Raw genomic sequence first — 20,395 nt, 5'->3', positions numbered from 1 at the left:
TTTATGGATTGACAAGAAATGTAGCCACCCTTCACAAGTTACAACGTGAACGAGAGTTATGAGCCATATTAATCACTAGTGTTAATGTGTATAGTATGGATGGTCTAAAAATATTAGATTTTTCGGTAAAACTAGCATATTTTAGATATTACTTATTGTAAATATCCTAAAAAGCTATGGAGATTTCTAGAACAGGATGTCATGAAAAAAAAGTAAGTGGTTTTTTTCAACTTGTGAGATTTAGTACAAAAAAAGAAGGATTCGCGAAATTGCGCGCGTCGCAATCACAGTTTACAAGCAACAAACAAAACGTTGAATAGGGAGAAGAAAAAGGAGTGATCTAGAAGATTTCTAATCAAGTGTCTTGGGATTTTACCCTTCTTTCGAATGGAACTATCAAAATTGTGATTCAAGCATCAAATTGCTGATTTTTCCAAGATCCCCTCCATAAAGAGCTCTTCTTCTTAGCCACAACCCTTGTTGTTTTGTTTAGCTATAAGTATGAGGCATGGGGAGCAATTAGAAAAGCACAAGGAGACCCTGAGAGGCTCCGAGAGAGAAGTAGACAAAGGGAGGTGAAAGGATACCCCTCCAAGAGATTGCGAGAAGGAGCTTGAGAGAGAGAGAGAGAGGAGTTACTCTGAGAGGCTACAAGAGAGAGAGATAGCTCAATTCCCCCTACTCTTCTCTTATGCTTTCCCATCTAAAATCCATTCCTCCTTCTTTATCTCTTGAATCCACTTGTGGACGATGGCCCCCAAGTGAAAGATCTCTCCAAACACTGAAACTCCCACCACAACCAACATGATCGTGAACCAAGGGACCGCAACTATGGGAAATGCATCTCTTATGAATCAGGTGCACCCCTTGTATTAGGGAAAACAAAAGTCAGGGAGCTTCAAAATTTGTGATGTCACCAAGCTATGCTTGAGTTGATCAAAAATTGCTTGTTCAAAGGGCATCCATGGGAGAAAAGAATGTTTACATTAATTATCGCAACTTAATTGAGCATGTTTCGAGATAATGAGCGTACTAAGAAAATTTTGTTTATCACATTTATCTTAGGTGATTAATTAAAATTACACTTAGAAGCGATTAAATTGCATGGAAATTTCATGCAAATATATATATGAAAAGTTTCAAGGATGCACATTAAACTACAATTAAGCCAAATAGATTTTAAGCATCCGCATTTGTTTGCTTGGTTGAAATAATAGGAAATCCTATTACATCTCACAAAACATAGATTGAACTTGTGATAGAATATGTAGGGTTCCTAGGAAGTTGAAAGAATTTCAAAACCTAAAGAGTCAAAGGATTCTTCTCAAGGCCCATCTTGCTTGAAGCCGAAAGAGATTCAAAGTCCTTAAGAAATATATGAATTGCATGACAAATCCTAGTTCAAATGAATAGGTAGGGTTTCATCCAATGTCCCAAATTGCAATAAACATTGCAAGGACACTCCTTCATTCAAAAGAATGAGGAAATTAAACTAGGTTATCTCTGGAAATATCGGATGATAATAGGGATAAAGCCGAGACTAGATGCTATCGCATCGGATCAAAATTTCCTTTGGCAAAGAGAACAAATAATTGTCTAGTACATATTGTGCACTTCTGCTTGTGTTTGTACTTAGGAACACCTGTTTGAAAAATGAGTTATCTAACAAAGGAATTGATAACAAGAAAATCTTTTAAATTGGATTCAGGTTGAAACACCTGGGAAAGTCGTGTTGAGTACCCCCAACTAGCCGTTAACCCTATCCAAGGGGGTTTGTTTGATAACCTTGTCGAGAATGTGGACCGAACACGTCGTGAGGGGTCTCTCTGTAGAAACATATGTTCGTAGGAGGATGCTCAAGTGCCAGGGTGGACTTTGGCTATAAATCCCCTACCTCTGAGTCCTACTCAGATGGTCTACATGACTCAAGAAGGAATCACGAGGCCCCATTACTAGTGCAAGGATGGAAACTTAGAGGAAAATAAGGCACATCCTTACGGATTGCGGAATCATCCCATGGATGAGATTTGTATCTCGGTTGAAATTTAAATATAAACTTTACTTTCAAGGAATTCGTCTAATTTGTTTTCATGTCAGTGCATAAAATTACGTAAATAAACATGTGACCAACGGGTTAATTAAGAAAGCTTCTTATCTATGTTACCACTAATGTGCCCTTAGGTAGGTAGGAAACTAAAGCTATCAAGGGAAGCAGATGGGTGGAACCCCCGACGGGTCCGCCCTATGGTAGGGTGGTCCCAAAAAACTGGGAGCCTTCTCAACATTCAAATCGTGATGACATATTGACCTTAGATAATGTAGGGTAGAACCCTAGCTCATATTGTTTTAGGGGACTAGAATGGGACTTTACCCTATGGGTGTAGAGAGGTCGAGCGACGTATCCCTCTCATTTCCCATTGTCTTTGAACAAAGTGCAATATGATTCCATCTCGGTTTACATGCTCTGCGCAAAGTAGATGTCTAAAGACCGATGCTAGAAGGCTGTGGAATGACTTGCCCATCAGAAACCCATGAAGATTTAGGCTGATCCTAATAGGGTTGGCCAGTACATTTCGTTGCAGAGTAGACTAGGGGGTCACTAATCGATAAACCCTATGACATTCCGTGGGAGTGCCAGGTGGCATCTTTTAGATCCGATGGACTACTAAAATGTGTCGCGATCTAGGCACCTTATAGTGAGATTCTAAAATGTACAAAACTAGAGGAGGTCTCTATTACCTTGATGAATAGAGAAATTTCATCAGATCATTACAATCACTCAATGTCATTTAGTGTTCAATCGAAACACAACGTCTGGTGGCTAGGAGCATTCGAAGTAGATATAGAGTATTTTGATTTATTGTATTGGGTTTTTCATCGAACACCAATACTTGATGTTATTAAGAGACAACAAGAGAAGAGCTATTTGTTGAAGGATTTGGGAATTATAAGATTGAGTGGCACATAGCTGATGACTTAAAGACACTTAAATGTTGTAACATGCCCACTCCTCAATTTGCAGGGCACGTCTTAGCAATCCATCGAGAGATATATCTAGAAGATGCCACCCGGCACTCCCAAGGAATGACACGAGGTTTGCCAACTAGGGTCTCTCGAGTGTGCCCTGCAACGGAACTTATTCGGACATTCCCGCTAGGATCAACATGAAGTCCTGGTTCCTTGTAATCGGGTCTTCCTAACAGCCTTCTAGCGTCGGTCTACAATTGCTCCACTTTACGTAGACACAACTAGGCCAAAGCAAACTCATACTGCACTTGGTTCAAAGAGAATGGGAAACGAGAGGGATGCGTTGCTCGACCTCTCTGCCCGTAGGGCGTAGTCCCATTCCGGTCCCCTAAAACGGTATGAATTAGGCTTCTAACCAACATTGTCTAAGGTCATTGTCTGACCTTCCCTAACATTCCTCATTTACATTTCCTTTGAGGAAAGCTCTCGACTAACCGAGACCACCCTTCTGTAGGATAGACCCATTGGTCACATCCACCACGCTTCCCTCGAGGGTTGTTTTAGTTATCTAATTACCTACCACATTATGTTTGACACTTAAAAGCAGCTTCCTTAATTAACGTGTTAATCACAGGTTCCTTTACATAACTTAGGGCATTGACACAAAAACAAGATAAAACAAGATCAAACACTTCCTTAACTTATCTTCAGATTAATGTTTGTCTCCTGCCCATACAAGAGAATTAATAATTTCTTTCTGCCTCCACAGAAAAATCCTTCTGTCTTTCAGCAACAAAACCCGAAGGTTTATCCTACCAAGATTCTGCCTTGTAATTAGTATCAAGGCCTCGAGATCCCATCTCGAGTCACGTAGAACACTTGTGTAGGGCCCGGAGGCATTGGGATTTATGGCCAGAGCCCCCACTGGCACCCAAGCGTCCTCCTACGCCAAGTAATTTAAACGGAGAGACCTCTTGCGGCGGGTTCAATCCACATTCCCGGCGTGGATTCACAACCCCCTTGGTTAGGGTTTGGCGGTTCGCGGGGGGTAGATAGCGCCATCCTTCCTTAATTATCTCTTTATGAAATCAACCACAGCTGAAGCACCCAGCTTAAAAACAATCACTAGGGAAAACATCCCTTTTGTTTCCATGGCAATCAGTCATCTCAGACCCGGCCATGCAATTATCAAATACACCCCACTTGGGTTAACATCCAAAACCACATTAACAAATAGTTGAATGCACAACCTCTTGCTTCAAGACATCGCAATCCCATTGCATGCACAATCATAATTTAACTTAGATGTATCAAAACACTTGCTCAGGGGATTTACAACCTTTTCAAACAACCAAGTATAACTTGGGTCAACAATCCATTTAGGGTTAGGTCACTAGCTTCAATTAAGCTAGGAGAGTATCCATTTGCAATAGTCCACAGCATGATTGATAAAACAATTCGCAAGCAATTATACTTATTTCTAATGCACCGGATCTCATGAAGGTCTAGGTTTCTATCCATTGGAAACTATCATTTCATGTGTTTCTTTTAGTCATGATCATGAAGAATGAATTCTAAATGACTATTCATGCACTGAACTAGTTTTAAAGCTATTATTTTATGTGAAATAATGCAAAAATCTTATCATTTTATGTGTGTAAAAGCTATCATTTCATGCATATAAACTTATGCGAACTTCATACTCTACCATTTCACGCATGCAACCAGCACTTAGAGTAAACAAAAATCCTACAACTCGTCCTTGTTCCATGCACGTAGCTAACCCTTTTATCTCTTCCACGAGAAATAATACATAATTAACTATAACGCTTAAAGAACTTGGGTTTGATTCGGGTTTGTAGGGGCATTTATTGTGATGGTCACTCCGCTCACCTCTTCCGCATTACCGGTACCAACAGTAGCTTTGGCACCTACGCTTTCCGCGATTTTCTTCTTGGGAGCCATTTCTACTCGGGTTTTGGATAGTCCGGGCCTTAGTGGCCTTCAAGATGACCGGTTCGGGAGGGAAAGGTCGTGGGTAGGGGATCCTTTGCCAATGAGGGGGTGGCTTGAGTGTGGCTCCTCGAACCGCCTTCACTCTCCAACTCTCTTCCCCTCTCTTTCTCCTTCTCTCTCTCCCTCTCTTCTTCCTCTTCTCTTCTCCTTCTTTCTCTCTCTCCTTCTCTTCTTCTCTCCCTCTCCTCTTCTTCTCCTACTTCTTCTCTTTCTTCTTCTCCCTCTCTCTTCTCTCACCTTTCCCTTCTCTCTCCTCTCACTTCTTCTCTTCTTCTCTCCCTTTCCTTCTTCTTTCCCTCTTCTCCTTCTCTCTTCTCTCCTTTTACCTCTTCTTCTTATTCTTCTACTTCTCTCTTTCCTTCTACCTCTTCTACTTCTTTCTTCACTCCTCCTTCTCCTTCTCTCTCTCTCCCTCTTTCTTTCCTTCTCTTCTTCCCTCTCTCCCCCTCCTTCCCCTTCTCTCCTTCTCCTTCTCTCCCTCTTCTCTCTTCTTCTCTTCTATCTTCCTCTCCTTCTTCTCTCCTTCCCCTTCTCTCTCACCCTCTTCTTCTCCTTCTTCTTCTCCTTCACTCTCTCCCTCTTCTTTCTACATTTCTCTTCTTCTCACTGAGCACACGGGGGGGGGACTGCTGATCAAGATGCTAGGGGGGGTGTGCTACTCCCCAGACCGGGGGGGGGGGGGGGGGGGGGGGACCGTGCTGCAGTCTACTAGGGGAGCACTGATGCTGCTGGAGCCGGGGGGCCGATGCAGGTGACGGGGCTAGATGGGGGGCACTGTAATTCGTCAGTAGGGGGCGCAATGTCTGTCGTCACGGCCAAGGGGGCTACTTTCCATCGATGCAGGGAGGGGGAGGCTTTATAGAGGAGGGGGAGGTGGTAAGGCGGTGCCACCCGCCACCTGGGGGGCTGCATGCCCCCCCTTATCATTAACGTCACTCCCTCTCTCTCTCTCTCCCTGCCATGCACACAGCAGGGGGAGAGAGAGGGAGAGATAATTTTAAAAAAAAAATTAAAGGGGGGGAGTTCCTATGGAGGAGGCCCGGGGGAGCACGGGGGTCACCGGGGGGGGGGGGGGGGGGGGGGCATTACAAATGTATGTACAATGTATCAAAGGGAGCTAACTCTAGATCTCCTTGCCTATATTGCATGTCCCCAACCATAAAGTTGAACTCAAGCAATTGGAATAGAGCTCCCTCTAAGCACAACAAGGATCCACATTTTAAGACTATCCTAGATATTTATTTAGTGAATGCCCATATATGTACACTTCATGCGCTTTGTAGGATAATTGAAAAGCTTGCTCATCTTTTTCTAGGATTTGCATGGAAGCTTTTTCAGCTAGAACAAATGCTATAACAAATATTGAAAAAGTCTTATCTGCAATTCGTTTGCATGGTGGTAATGTTGTTATCGAACCAAATCTTCAAAAGTCTAATGTTGGCAATTGTGTTCCCAAAAATCCATCTATTGATGGAGTGAAGGCTAGAAGGTTCCTAGAATTTCATGGAAGACTTGGTAAGTTAAACTCTAGGAATGGTGGCTCAACTATTAGATACAATCAGTGGAAGTGCCTACACAATGTAGTTAAGGATAATGTTGATAATGGATAAGCTCGAGATAGAAAAGCCAATGTTTGGGAAACACTAGACAAAGTATTCTTTTAGTGTGATAAAACTGAGTGGAATGGTGATGATCTCAAAGATTTCAAAAACCAATTAAACCTTTTTAAAAAGGCAATGATAGAAGCCTGGGATAATCAACACTTCACTCACTATATGGTAAGGAGTTTTCATATGTATGTCTCTTTATTGTCTGACTCATATAGGGTTTTCTAATTGAATTTCTTTATTTGTTAACTATGCAGCATATTTTATACAACCATGCTCCATATTTTATCAAGATATATGGATCTATATCTTTCTAGTCAACCCAAGGTATGGAGAAATCACATTATCAAGCAAGAACAAAATACTTTAGACACACAAGACATGGAGGTAGAAGATACAAAGAAAAAAATTTATAGAGGTCTTTCAATGGTTCTAAATACAAATTTGGCACAAATTCAAGCTCAAAGACACAACTGCATCATGTAATACATCATCTTTGGCAAGGACTATATCCACTATTACCCAAAGAAAAAAAGAGGGATATTTAAACTCTTGAGCAAAGCAAATATATTCAAAATGGTTATACAAACTAGACAAAGAGATGGAAAAATATGGGTTTCAAGAAACCCTTAATATCTTTTAGTCTGACTCTATTGCAAAAGAGTCTTTAGTTTCAAGCAATTCACTATGTCCCCTAAAGGAATCTTTTGTTTCATCCCACTTGATGAGACCTCTACATTTTAATAACTCTGGTTTCCTATAGCCTAGAAGGAGCTTCAAATTCTTGAAATCTCCTACGTGGGAGAGAAAGTAAGAGCCAAGAACTCCAAAGTATCCTACCCTAGATCCATTGTATCGAGGCATGAAGTCAAAAACTCTTACAGCTTATTCTTTCTCCACCAAAATTATCTTGTCTGAACCTCTATTGAAAGTTCGGGATCCAATCACCTTGGAGATAGCTTTTAAAGTCAATATTGGTAAGCTTGGAGAGCTTGACAACTTTCTATGATAAATTGCAACTGTTTGATTATTTAAGCTTCCAATAATATAATGACCAAGGTCTTCAAGCTTCAATGGCATTGAGCCCTTGGCTCTTCCAAGAAAGTTTCTATCTGCACAATAAACCACAATAGTATAAGATGTCACTAGATAAACATCGAATGATATTTATCTATAATGCATAACATAATCTAATATAAATCACAATGGATATCTTAGAATTATCTTTCATACGTTAGGGTTTTCATCTTCTTCAAGAAGACTATCATCATATAGATTTATTGAGCTTTTTGGTTTCTCCTCGAACGGAGACTTAAGTTTCTCTTCATACCCCATGTTATCAATACTAAGTCTCTGCTAAATTTGTAAGAACTCTTCCTCTGTAGGTATCCCCCCTTTTCATATTCCACAATCTGATTAATACATGAATGCAAGTCTATAGAGCTATCTTGAAAATTCTTTCCCTCAACATCAAGAGTTGCTAGCAATTCCTCTTCATAACCTATAAAATTCTTATCATTTTGACCCCATGATGCAAGGATTGCTGATTGAGCAGTAATCTTCTCTGAGATAAAAAAGGTGTTGAATATCATTTAGTAATACATATCTCTTTTTGTTGATGAGATAACTGGGAAATGTAGGGACGCATTCAAGAAGATCTGTTTCAATCTCTCCACTCAACTCTATCTCCTTTTCTTCCACTTTTGTAATGTTCTCACTTTAAACAAAGCAACATAAAATCTCTGCACAACTAGTTCTCAATATCCTCGTGAAACATTTTCCCCTTCTCTTCAACTTCTTTATCTTTGCTTGCAATATCCTCTATCTTCTTCTCTTGTATTGTATCTGAAGAACAACTATCCATATATTGAAGATATACAAGAAATCCAACATCCTTCTATACAAGAAGACATTGATGTTGATTCTGATGAAAAGAGCAATCTTCTTTCCACTTCTTGAATTCCTCATCAATAAAGCTAAACCTTCTTTGCAAATTTGTTCTAGTAGCATTGATAGCTTCCATTACATCGCTATAATGGACAAATCCCTCAATCTCTAGGCCTTCCACATATATATCATAAAACTTCCTAAAATCCTTCAGTTTATCTTCAAGATCCTTCAAGAGCTCTTGCAAATCAAAGGGAACATTGAGCATATCTCTGATGTAAAAAAATCTAGATGAATTTCTAGTGTATGAAGAAAATCAAAGAGCTTTTCATCACAGGTATCCTCTAGATCCTCTTCCTCCATTTCGTCTAAAGAAAACTTCCTTTTAGTCATCGTGATTACTCACAAAACCAAATCAAGTAAAATTAAAGGCATAATATACAAATCCACATTTGCTTATATCTAGAAGACTAAAGAAAGATTGCTAGAAAAATTTAGTCAAACCCTTTATAGAATTTCTGATTACTTGATATTCAGTCAAGAACTCACTCTTGGCTCCAAAGTTTGAACTTGTATATGACATGCTTACTGACAAATTCTAAGAAAAGTATATTTTCTTCCTCCTCTTAAAATAACAAACATAGGACATTTACAGCTCTATACCAAAAAGACAATAAAATTTAGAGTATTTACAAAAGAAAGATCAAATTATTTAGAGTACCTACAAAAAAAGATCAAAATATCAAGGAGACCCTAGATTATATAACTTACAACTTGGCATTTCCATGGCTTCCTTTCATAGAATTGATGAGGAAACATTGCCTCTCCACACAGTCTATTCCAATTAGTCTCCAATAAGAACTAAAAACAATCATATTTCAATAATCTCGCAAAACAAGATCTCATGAAATCTAACAAAATATCAAATTACTTACTTTTCATTGTATGGAATTAGAAGAGCCTCTAAAGTTTCAAAGTCAATTGAATTGAACCAATGATCAAATGCACTTGCATCAAGCTCATTCCTCATATAGTATGAGATAGATGGATCAAGAACCTCAAATTTTTATTATATATCAAAGGAGAGATCATGCATTACACAACTAGCAAAGGAATGAAGATAGTAAGCATCAACATGAAAGTCTATTGCTAGAAAAATATAGTGAGCAAAAATAATTTTTGGTGTACTATACCCAACAAGAAGAATAGAGTCATTTACTTCTCTCACTTTGAGTCTTGAGAATTTGAACACAGTCAGAGTCAAAAAATACCATATCAAATGTTTTGTTAATATCACCGGATAAAAAGCACCAGACATTGAAGCCCTTAAGGTTGGCAACCCTTTCAACGAGGGTAGATAGCTCCTCTTCAAAAGAAGGGAGTTGCTCTGCTTCCTTTTCTTCTTCCTTTTTTCTTTTATACTCCCTCAATTTATATACATGATCTTCTGTGGCCTTTTTCTCTTTCTCATATAGTCTTGTGTCCTTTTCATGGGTGACATCTTCAACCTTAATACTTGGATCATTTTTCTTCTTTCTATATAGAGGAACATTTAAAATATTGAAAGCCTTCACATAAGAAAGGGGAGACCTGGCTCAAGGACCTTTGAAAACATGTATCTCAATCTCCTAAGAATTATCATGTCTTTATCCATAAGTGTAAGCCTATGTGCACGAGCAACACAGATATTAGAATCTTGGAAATTTTCAATTAAAAAAAACTTATGTAGCCTCTTGAATACAGTTGAGAGCTGCCTTAGTCCATCTAAAACTATTAAGACTATCCTTGTCACAAATTTCTTTGACAAGCCTATGAAAAAACATTTTTGGAATTGCATTATTAAGAGACTTTATTGCACTTCCAATCTCCTTTAGGCATATAATATGTTGTGAGAACATTCTCCTTGGGTTATCCTTGCAAGTTTAGAAGGCTTGGAGGATTGAAGCAAGACCTCTAGGATCAACTTTCTACTTCCTTGTAGTGGCCTTAGTTCTAGCCATCTAAAACATCCAAGAAAATAATAATACCCCAAAATTAGGATAGATCTCCGAATCTCTATTATAATGTTATCTACAATCACTTAGTAGTAAACAAACACTAATCACATAGTCTATCTTCAATTTCAATAAAACAATGCAGACACAAGACGTATGAAACACGAAGTGGCCTTTTGGACAAGAGAAACCTACACCCTCTCACATTTCATATGTCACAACTTTTTTGGATACATATTTCATCAAAGGCAATTACTGTCATGAAGTTTTACAAGTCTCACAATAGAATAGTGGTCATCTAGCAAATCTCACATCTTATTCTCAATGAGTTTAACCCTTGAAAGAAGATCTATCTGAATGTTCACATTAATAATATTTAAACCTTATCCACCTACTTATTATCAACATTAGTGGAAAAAAATTGATCATGTTGTGTGATAAAGCTTTGTTGATCTATGATTATATTTGAGGAAACTTGCATTCCTCTCGCGACATATGAAACGGGAGATAACTCTTGTCCATGGGAAAAGCTATGACTAATCACGTTTCATACGTTAAGATCTTTTTGGGATTATTTGGTAAGATTCATTCCACTGATTTAGAGCTAGCTCAGATTTAGAGCCATCAGGGGGTTCTGCCCACTCCCTTCCCTTGATAGCTTTAGTTTCCTACTTACCTAAGGGTTACCTTCTAACTTACTTGCAACAATGCAATATATACAAGTTGCGGTAAGGTCTTGATTAATATGGTTGAAATATAATAAGAAAAATTATTCTAAAAACTACCATTAAAAAGTTTCATAGTTTTATTTATATTGTTGATTGCAGTGTCCTCATCAGGATGATAGTTACTTTTGTGGCTGGAGAGCAATCGTAAATGCTATAAGATTGGTTCATTTATTAATCTCAATGATGATAAAATTATAAAGGTAATGTGAAAGATACTAAACTTTAAGATAGAGGTTTATTGCAAAATAGTCCATTGATGATAATATAGTCTACTGTAAAAAATAATTGTGAACTAAAAATCTTTTCTTACAAATGTATGACCGTTTACAAGAGATTGCTATACAAGTGAGCATGTTTGGTATATAAGAGCACAAGTCATGAATGTTGAGATATTTCAATCACACCTACTTTAGTCCCTTTGTGACAAGCAGTGAGGGATCAGGACCAGAATCCCATATGCACAGTAGGAGAAAGTACCACCACTCAATTCCTATTAGGCATTGTACTATGCAATGATAGTACTCTTTTCTTTCTAGTAAAGTGTCATGTCACTGTCAATACACAAGATTGTGTTTATGAGTCCAAGTCTCAATCTTGGAACCTTATTCACTTGTGTAACAATTGGTCCTAGTCAAGGTCAATGTCTTCATGAGTTTCTTTTTCCTCTTTCAATCTCCATAGCTTCCACATCTGCCATGCTCTAGATCCCGCGTATTTCACATGGTATCAGAGCTCAGTTGAGCATGGCCCAACTCTCCTTTCACTCCTCTCAGCTTCTTTCCATCTCTTCTTAGCTCAGTTTGAGTACTAGACCCTATCTCCAACTTCATTTGCATTCCTACCTTCAATGAAGCTTCCATGGCAGCCATAGACAGCAGCACCCTGTCAGTTTGAATATTTAATATCTCTCTCCACATGCCAAATCTCTTTAAACTTCCTTCTAGAGAAGTGTTTCTCTACTTCCAAAGCTCCTTCTTGGAACCTCAATCATTGAGTTTGGGCAACTATAGATTCAGCATTGCCTCTTTTTAGAGTTGTTGCCATAATTGTGTCTGTGGACAGCACTTACCTACCTCTGTTGGAGCAGCCATATCTCATCAATCAGGACATATCTCTTCGAGCTTTCTTATCGAGAGTTGTTCTTCAGGTCAAGGCTCAACTTCTTGGTGCAAAATTCAAGGAGATTGATGCACACCATGCCCAACATTTGCATTTTCCCAAATCTGGGCACAGTTTTGATAGCGACCACTTTGAAGGCTTAGATCTCTCAAGTCGAGCATAATGAGTATAAACCCTCTTAGGGGGAGTTAGATCCATTAGTGAGGGTCCTCGTTCTCAAAGGGTTTGAGCAGATTCAACCTGTGGAGTGCGTGGGAGCTCATTTATCAGTTGTTGCTGGTCCCTATTTTCACAGGACAGCCATAGCCACTTACCTTTAAGCTCATTTTTCCTTCATTTTCTCTCTCCTGCCACTTAAACCAAGACAAGGCCACTCTAATCTGAAGTTTTCAGCAAGTATTCAACCATCAAATCAGCAAGGAGGGAAAGCTATGAAGAGTTTTTGAAGATCATCAAGTCAAACTCAAGCAACAAACATCAAATTTCAAACTAGTATCTTTTGATAAACACTACCATTGCTTGTGACTTTTGACACATACAAAGATCAACTCATTCCTGGTTATTCTCAGTCATTTGAAGCTAATTTGTTGTTGGTCTCTCAACTCAAACATGGGGAAAGATTCTCCAACTGCCCATTTCAAAGGAGTCGGGTTTCATACCTGGCAGACCCGCATCAAATTGATTCTGATGAAGAAGGGCCTTTGGGCCATTACCACTGGAAAAGAAAAGAAGCCTCGTGATGCGGATCTTACTGTCACTTGGCAAAAGAACGATGATAAGGCTCAGGCCATTATCAAACTGGAGCTAGATGACAGCTATATCCACCATGTGGATAACTGTGAGACCTCATAGGATATATGGAAGAGACTTGACACCTTATTCAGTGCACAATCTAAATCATCAAAGTATGGTCTCCTAATTGAGTTTCTCATGCTTGAAATGAAGTCCAACACATCACTTGCCACACATCTAAATTACATGGAAGGACTTCTAACCCAACTTGCAAGAATCAACATTAAAATGGAAGAAGATGTTTGCATCAGTGTTCTACTTAAGAGTTTGCCTCTTGAATATAATAATGTATCAAAAACTTTAATCAACATGCCAAATCCTGAACTTATTGATATCCAAGCATCACTGTTAGAGGAGGAAAAGAAGCTAAAAACTAAGGAAGAACCAAGTACCTCTAGAGATGAGCATGCATTATATGTTGGCAACATGTACAAAGGCAAGAAGGATCATCTCTTCTGTGACTTCTGCAAAAGAACCGGACACACCGAGAAGTTTTGCCATGCCAGAAAGAGGTCCCAAAAGGCCTATCTAGTTGCAATCAAAGAAGAAGAAGAAAATGGAGAAAAGGAAGAAGAAGAAGAAGAAGAAGACCACCAAGAGAAGGACAAACCTCATCAGTTCTTCTATTCAGATAGAATTTTTTAGTTTTATATTTCCTAGCCCTAATGCCTCAAACATATTTTTGTAAACTACTCAGTTATCCTTGTACTACAGCCTCTGTACACTTTGTGAGGTCCCTGCTACAGCCTCTGGATGTCCATCATGTTTGTGGTACCCACACTTAGCCTTTTCTGCGAGACATCCTCTAGTGTTTTTGCCATGTTTATGGTGTGCCTACACTTTGCAGGTGTTGCTTTCACTAAAGCCTCTACACACTTTGTACTTTTGGTTGTGATTGAGGAGGGGTGTTGAGATATTTCAATCACACCTACTTTAGTCCCTTTGTGAGAAGCAGTGAGGGCTCAGGACCAGAATCCCATATGCATAGTAGGAGAATGTACCACCACTCAATTCCTATAAAGCATTGTACTTGCACTCTTTTCTAATGCAATGATAGTACTCTTTTCTTTCCAGTAAAGTGTCATGTCACTGTCAATACACAAGATTGTGTTTATGAGTCCAAGTCTCAATCTTGGAACCTAATTCACTTGTGTAACAATTTGTCCTAGTCAAGGTCAATGTATTCATGAGTTTCTTTTTCCTCTTTCAACCTCCATAGCTTCCGCATCTGCCATGCTCTAGATCCTGCATATTTCACAATGAAGTAGATAATGGTCAATTGTATACAACCGATAAGAATAGACAATAGTGGGGGTTGGGACACTAAAGGAGAGGAGGTGCATGTAACTATAGCAGGTGAAGTTATGCCTTCAACACCCAAGGAAACCAAAGAATCAAAGATAGAAAAAAGGACTCCTAGAAAGTATGTCCATTTTCCTAAGAAAAGTTCTTAAAAAAAGAAGTATCTTTGGCTCATTGCTTGTAAGCCCTTGTGTATAAGTCATGGAGATGGCTAACAAAAATTTGCCAAAAAATTTGTACATGTATTTTATATTGATAGTAAATAGATCTTTTCTTCAATATCATTGCATTGCATATTCTTCTCTCTCCTCGTAATATTTTACATCTACGGCCCTCACTAGTAGCTGGACTTGGCAAAGGCCATTCAAAGTGTCATGAAGGAAAAATACTTTGATATTTTTGTACTTTGAAATCATGCTAATTCCATACCTAGTAATTTCCATCCTTGTAAATTTAGCCCTTGCCTATGTAAATGTGCCCTGAACTTTGGAAATGAGGGGTTAGGATAAAGAAGGCAAGAGGCTAGGAGAAGACATCTTTTGGTTCATTCACTAAATTTTGTTGTTTACTTTCTTGATGTTAGCTTCCTTCTTGGTAGATGAAGCATCAACCATGGCTATCATGTATTTTTGGAACTCTCATCATTAATACATGGCAAGATGTCTTGGTGCAATATTTCTCTTGTTATTTTATGTCTATTTCAGTTTATAGTTAGATTTCTTTTCTTGGTAGAATGCTTCATTACATTGCTATCAAAGCCCTAGTTAGATCCTTTTGTCAGCAGTCATTTTCTTGTACTTGATCCAGTTATATAGACTAGGGAGTAGAAACCATAGTTAGATTTGAGTGGCAGGACTTAGTTTCTTCATAACTGGGGTTACATTTGAAGATTTGCTACAAATAGAGCTCAAAGATGGAGGTTCTAGGCAATACCCTATGGAAAATGGCAGGCTCCAACCAATTTGGCTGGTCGTGACCAATTTTTGGACTAGAAATTGGAGTAAGTGGGAAAATTTGAGGGTTACAGGACTTATGAGGGTAAGTTGGAGTTAATTTTCAAGAAATAAGGGTTTTCTCTTTCTCCTTTCAAGGTGTCCTCAAGAACCCATGGCCAAGATTGATTTGATCTTCTCTCCCTGACTCCTATCATGCAAATGGACACCATAGCTTACTTCTTGACCTCATAAGCCTCTTATAGAGTAATCTTATGACTACCTTTTCTAATTCTTGGCTCTGCTATATATGAGTATGTATCAGTGCGTTTTGCACCTATTGACATACTCCCCCATCACGGTGAAGAATCTGAAGAACATTATTCCATATCTTCTTCTCCTCATGGCATTGGCTCCTCATCTTCATAATCTACCTCATCCTCAGCAGTAGCATCTTGGTATTGCTGATACTCAGATACCAGATCATTCGTGATACTCTCAGCTTCAATGAACTCCATCTCATCCATTCCTTCACCCGTATACCAGTGCAAGGAAAATAGTGAGCCCTATCTACAATATCTCTTATGCTCTCTCCAATGTCCTAAGGGTGTTTGAGGCCTCATGCAACGATGCTATAAAGGGACTATGGATTTACATCAAACAGAAAAACCTTCAGAATCAACTGGACAAGAAAGAAGTGCTATGCGATGAGAAGCTGAAAGCTGCTTTTGGACATGACAAATTTACAATCAATTTAATTCGTGTCATAGATGTTCCAAGTCACTGTCTTTTGTAACGTGTCCACCTGTTCCCTTCAGGACACGTCTTAGCAGTCCATCGGAAAGGAGGTCTAGAAAGCTTTGTGTGGCACTACCATGGAATGTTACGGGGTTTGTGATCTAGGACTTTCCGTGTCTGCTACGTAGCGGAAGTATTCTGGCCGTTCCCACTTAGAACCAACCTGAACCAGGGTTTTCCCTAAAGGTCATTTCCTAAATGGCAACTAGCGTCGAACCCCAAGCAAACTACTTTATGCAAAAACGCCAGGGCCAAAGCGGATTCACGCTACACTTGGTTCAAGGAGAATGGGAAACAAGAGGGATGCAAGGCTCGACCTCTCTGCCATAAGGCATAGTCCCATTCCGTTCCCCTAAAACAGCACAAACCGGGATTTATTATAGCCTAGACTCTAGGTCAATGCCCTTGCTATTCATTTCCTTTGAGAATATCTCCTTGCTATCCATTATGATTTGAGAAAAGTTCCCGGCCAACCGGGACCACCCATCCGTAGGACGGACCCATGGCCACATCCACCGCACTTTCCTCAAGTTGTTTTAGTTGTCTAATTACCTACCACATTTAGTTGGACATGCATCAAGTAGCTTCCTTAATTAGCCCATTAGACACCGGTTCCTTCATGTAATCTTAGCACTTGACATAGAAAAGCAGTGTCAAACAAGTTCCTTTTCAACAGGTTATCATATTTATCTTTGGAATACATTCATAAAGTCCAGCCCGCAGGCTTATCCATAATCCACCCGAAGGCTATTCAGCAATCCACAGGGATTACTAATCCAAGATTCAGCCCATAGACTAGTATGCGGGCCTCAAGATCCAATATCGAGTCACGTTGGCCTCTTGTGCAGGGCCCTGAAGGCGAGGGATTTACGGCCAGAGCCCCCTCTGCACCCAAGCGCCCTCCTGCTCCAAGTATTGCCCAATGGAGAGACCTCACGCGGCGGGTTTGGTCCATGTTCCCGGCGTGGCTAACAACCCCCTTGGTTAGGGTCAGGCAGTCAGTCGAGGGTAACTGAGGCTGCCTCTCCCTTCAGGCCTTCAACCTGAAGCATTAGATATATTTTCATCCTTTAGTTCCTTGAGCAAACAAATCAAACAATGCTCTCTAGACTGTTACAAGCATAATCATTTCCAGTGGTCATTATTTGGCCAACTGCTAAGGAGTGAATCCTTCTTTCCGAAAAAATCCAGCATTCGATCTGGGATCAATTGCGACTTGGCAAGATCCCCATTATGCAACCTTTCCTAACTACTATGCAGTTTAATGAGATTTATGCCAATTGAAGCTAGAGTTAACCTGCTTCATGAAGCCCTCAAAATCCTTTCCATGTTGCAATTTCCTACGGTTGATAACGACTTCTTTTTAATGAATCATTACAAAGAAGATATGTCTAAAATTGCGACATGCGATTTAATTTTTCCATGCATAATCAAAGGTGTACTACAATAATTTCAACTTTTTAATGGTAGCCATTAGTTATTCTAGATTTGTTACTTTGCAATACACAAAGGCAACTTGCTAAAAATACTTAGACACCTTATGTTCTTTTTCGTTCATTCCTTTGAAAGTACAAATGACCAATCTTGAATCGTGAGTTACTTCTAGTAAATTTAAAATAGCCAATTTATTTCAATCGCATCTAGCTAGGCGGATTTGACAAGCATAAGTGCATCCTAATTCCATGCATAAATTTAAAAAAATAGAAAGAAAACTTGGACTTGTGGGTTCGGTGAAATATCCACATGAATATTAGGAGATGATCCTCCTGCAGGTGCGCCTTGTGACTTTTTAGGAGCCATCGTGATTTTAGCTTGTGGTTTGCCTTCGTGGATTTGAACTTCTTGCCTTGGCTCGCAGTCTTATGAACTTTGGCCGTCTCCCTCGTACGTGCAATTCCCTTTGAGGTACGGCTCCTTGACAGAAGTACCAACTTGCGGAATTTGGCTTTGGAAGGCCTTAGGGTTCGAAGCTTGGGCCTTCTTTCTTTCATAAAAAGAGGGATTTTGTGAAGGGATCTTGTGAAATGGTAGCTTGAGAGATATTCTTCTTCTTGAAATTTCGGATAGGAATGGTTTTATGGGGGAAATCGAGTGGGAAGGGGCTTAGAGAAACCCCTCTTCTTATTTACAAAGAACTGGGCCTAAGGTCTTGTGGGAGATTTGGTAGGAAGGCCTTATAGGCTTCCTCCTCGAAGCCCGGGGGGTAAAAATTGGGCTTTTGGAGGGTTTGATGGGAAGGGGGCTTTAAACCCGGCTAGAAAATGGGTTTGTGGTGGATCCAATAGGAAGGGGGCTTAGAGAAGCCCCCTTAGAAGCTTCTAAGAAGCTTTTGGGAGGGTACATACGGTGTGGAGATAGGTGACTTGGAAGGCTTGATGGCAGCCATGAGCTCCACGACAGTAGTTAGGCGGTGTCAATAGCAGTAGCCCGGCCGTTGGCATAGTGAAGGCGATGACCTCCATTGCTGGCGACGTCTTCTCTCTCTCTCTCCACGATTGCCTCAGCTCGCCTCCTCTCAAGACGACGACCTTGCACAGTTTGACAGCCTCTCCCTCCTCTCACGCCTTTCCTTACTCCCCCCCCCAAAGGGGGGTTTTTATCGTTTGGGGGAGAGGGGACCTCCTCCCCCCCACGTGGTACCTTGCATGGCATTCTTCCCTTCCCCCTTCGAAATGCAGCCCTACTAGGCCATCTCTCCACACTCCCTCTCCTCCAGCCATGAATCGGCTGGGGGAGAAGGAAATAAATAAAAAAATTTGAATTTTAATTCCATCATTATCCTCTTAACCTCCTCCCAAGAGGATGTTTCCCCGTAGATGATGCGATTTTGGATCCTCAGTCCCGGTTTACCAATGCGGAGTACTCCATTTCTCGCGTACGATTATAGATCAACTGCCGGCACTTGTGATAATCTTTTCACAATCTTACGGTGCACAGGAGATTGGTCTAGTAAGATTTTTATTCAAACAGGAATATTAGAGTCTTTGAACTGCTCTGAAACTCTACAGAACATTTCTTGTATTGATGTGGAATTTCCAATGAATGTGGAAGCCACCTTCAAACCTTTTGGTGGAATGCCACAAACCCTAGACTTCACATTGTTTGGAATCCATTCTACAAAAAGCAGTTAGGTAATGGCCATGAAGAGGATCAACTGCACACATCATGTTCTTGGCATCCCACATCTGTTGAGAAAGTTCTGGGATAGTAAAAGCTCTATACTATTGTGAACCTCTTGAAGTGAGGTGCAAATCCCACCATGAAGAAGTGGAGCCTAGGGAAAGGGATCAAGTTCACTGCAAGCTTGCGGAGGTCAAAGTTCAATTGAATAGGAAACATTAGACAACATTGAATTCTCTTTCAAAAATTTGAAGCCTACTTCATACAATGAAGAGTAATCAACATCCTTAATTCAAGTGGCATCTCTATTGAAGCCTTCTTCATCAAATTTTGGGTCCAATGATTCATGGGAGCACTCCTCATGAAGGATTTTGATCAAGAAGTTGGATATTAGCATTGGAAAGCTAAATGGGGATCTCTTAAATCAATAGAAGCTGAAGTCAGGCTCTAATTTGTTGAAGCCAAGTCCTAGTGTGGGAGATTCCTTCATCAACAACAACACTCTTCTCCTACAAGCTTAAGAGGTACTCTAATCATCTTTTAATCTCTCTTTAAATCCTCTTGCTGAGCTAAGTCCAATTGATGAAAGAGGGATTAAAATGATAAAGAATCCCATCAATTCTATGAAATTCATTTCATGGGAAATCCATAGAACACAATATTAGTGAGTTTGGAAATCTCCCAATTCCCATTCTTTGAATACTAAAAAGGTGGCACCTAGATAACATGCCCATAAGTTTCTTAAAACTATATGATGTGACCTATCATTGGAAAGTACTTGAAAAATGAAATCTATTGAGCTATAGAACACTTGATTTGGAGTTATGGTGTTCAAGTTATGACAAATCCAAAGATTTGACCATGTGTCCCAAACATATGGAAAATTCCCATATTCTCCAATATGGTATTATAGAGCTATCTCAGTGATTGATCATTGCATAATCACTCTCATTCACTGAAATAATCACTTCCAAGTACCTCAAATTCTCATTTCATTTACCTAACCCTGATATTGAATTGTTTGCCTATTTGTTTCATTGTGATGAGTGAAATTTTACCCAATGGTAAGTGGAATAATAATTGTTAAGCAGTGAGTCACTGCTGAGGTTATCCCTTACCTATCTCCATTTAAA

This window comes from Lygodium microphyllum, unplaced genomic scaffold (genome assembly GCF_053477565.2).
Source record: "Lygodium microphyllum isolate KBCC unplaced genomic scaffold, Lygodium_microphyllum_v1.1.10 scaffold_82, whole genome shotgun sequence".
In the NCBI taxonomy this organism is placed as follows: domain Eukaryota; kingdom Viridiplantae; phylum Streptophyta; class Polypodiopsida; order Schizaeales; family Lygodiaceae; genus Lygodium; species Lygodium microphyllum.
This window is presented reverse-complemented; position numbering follows the sequence as displayed.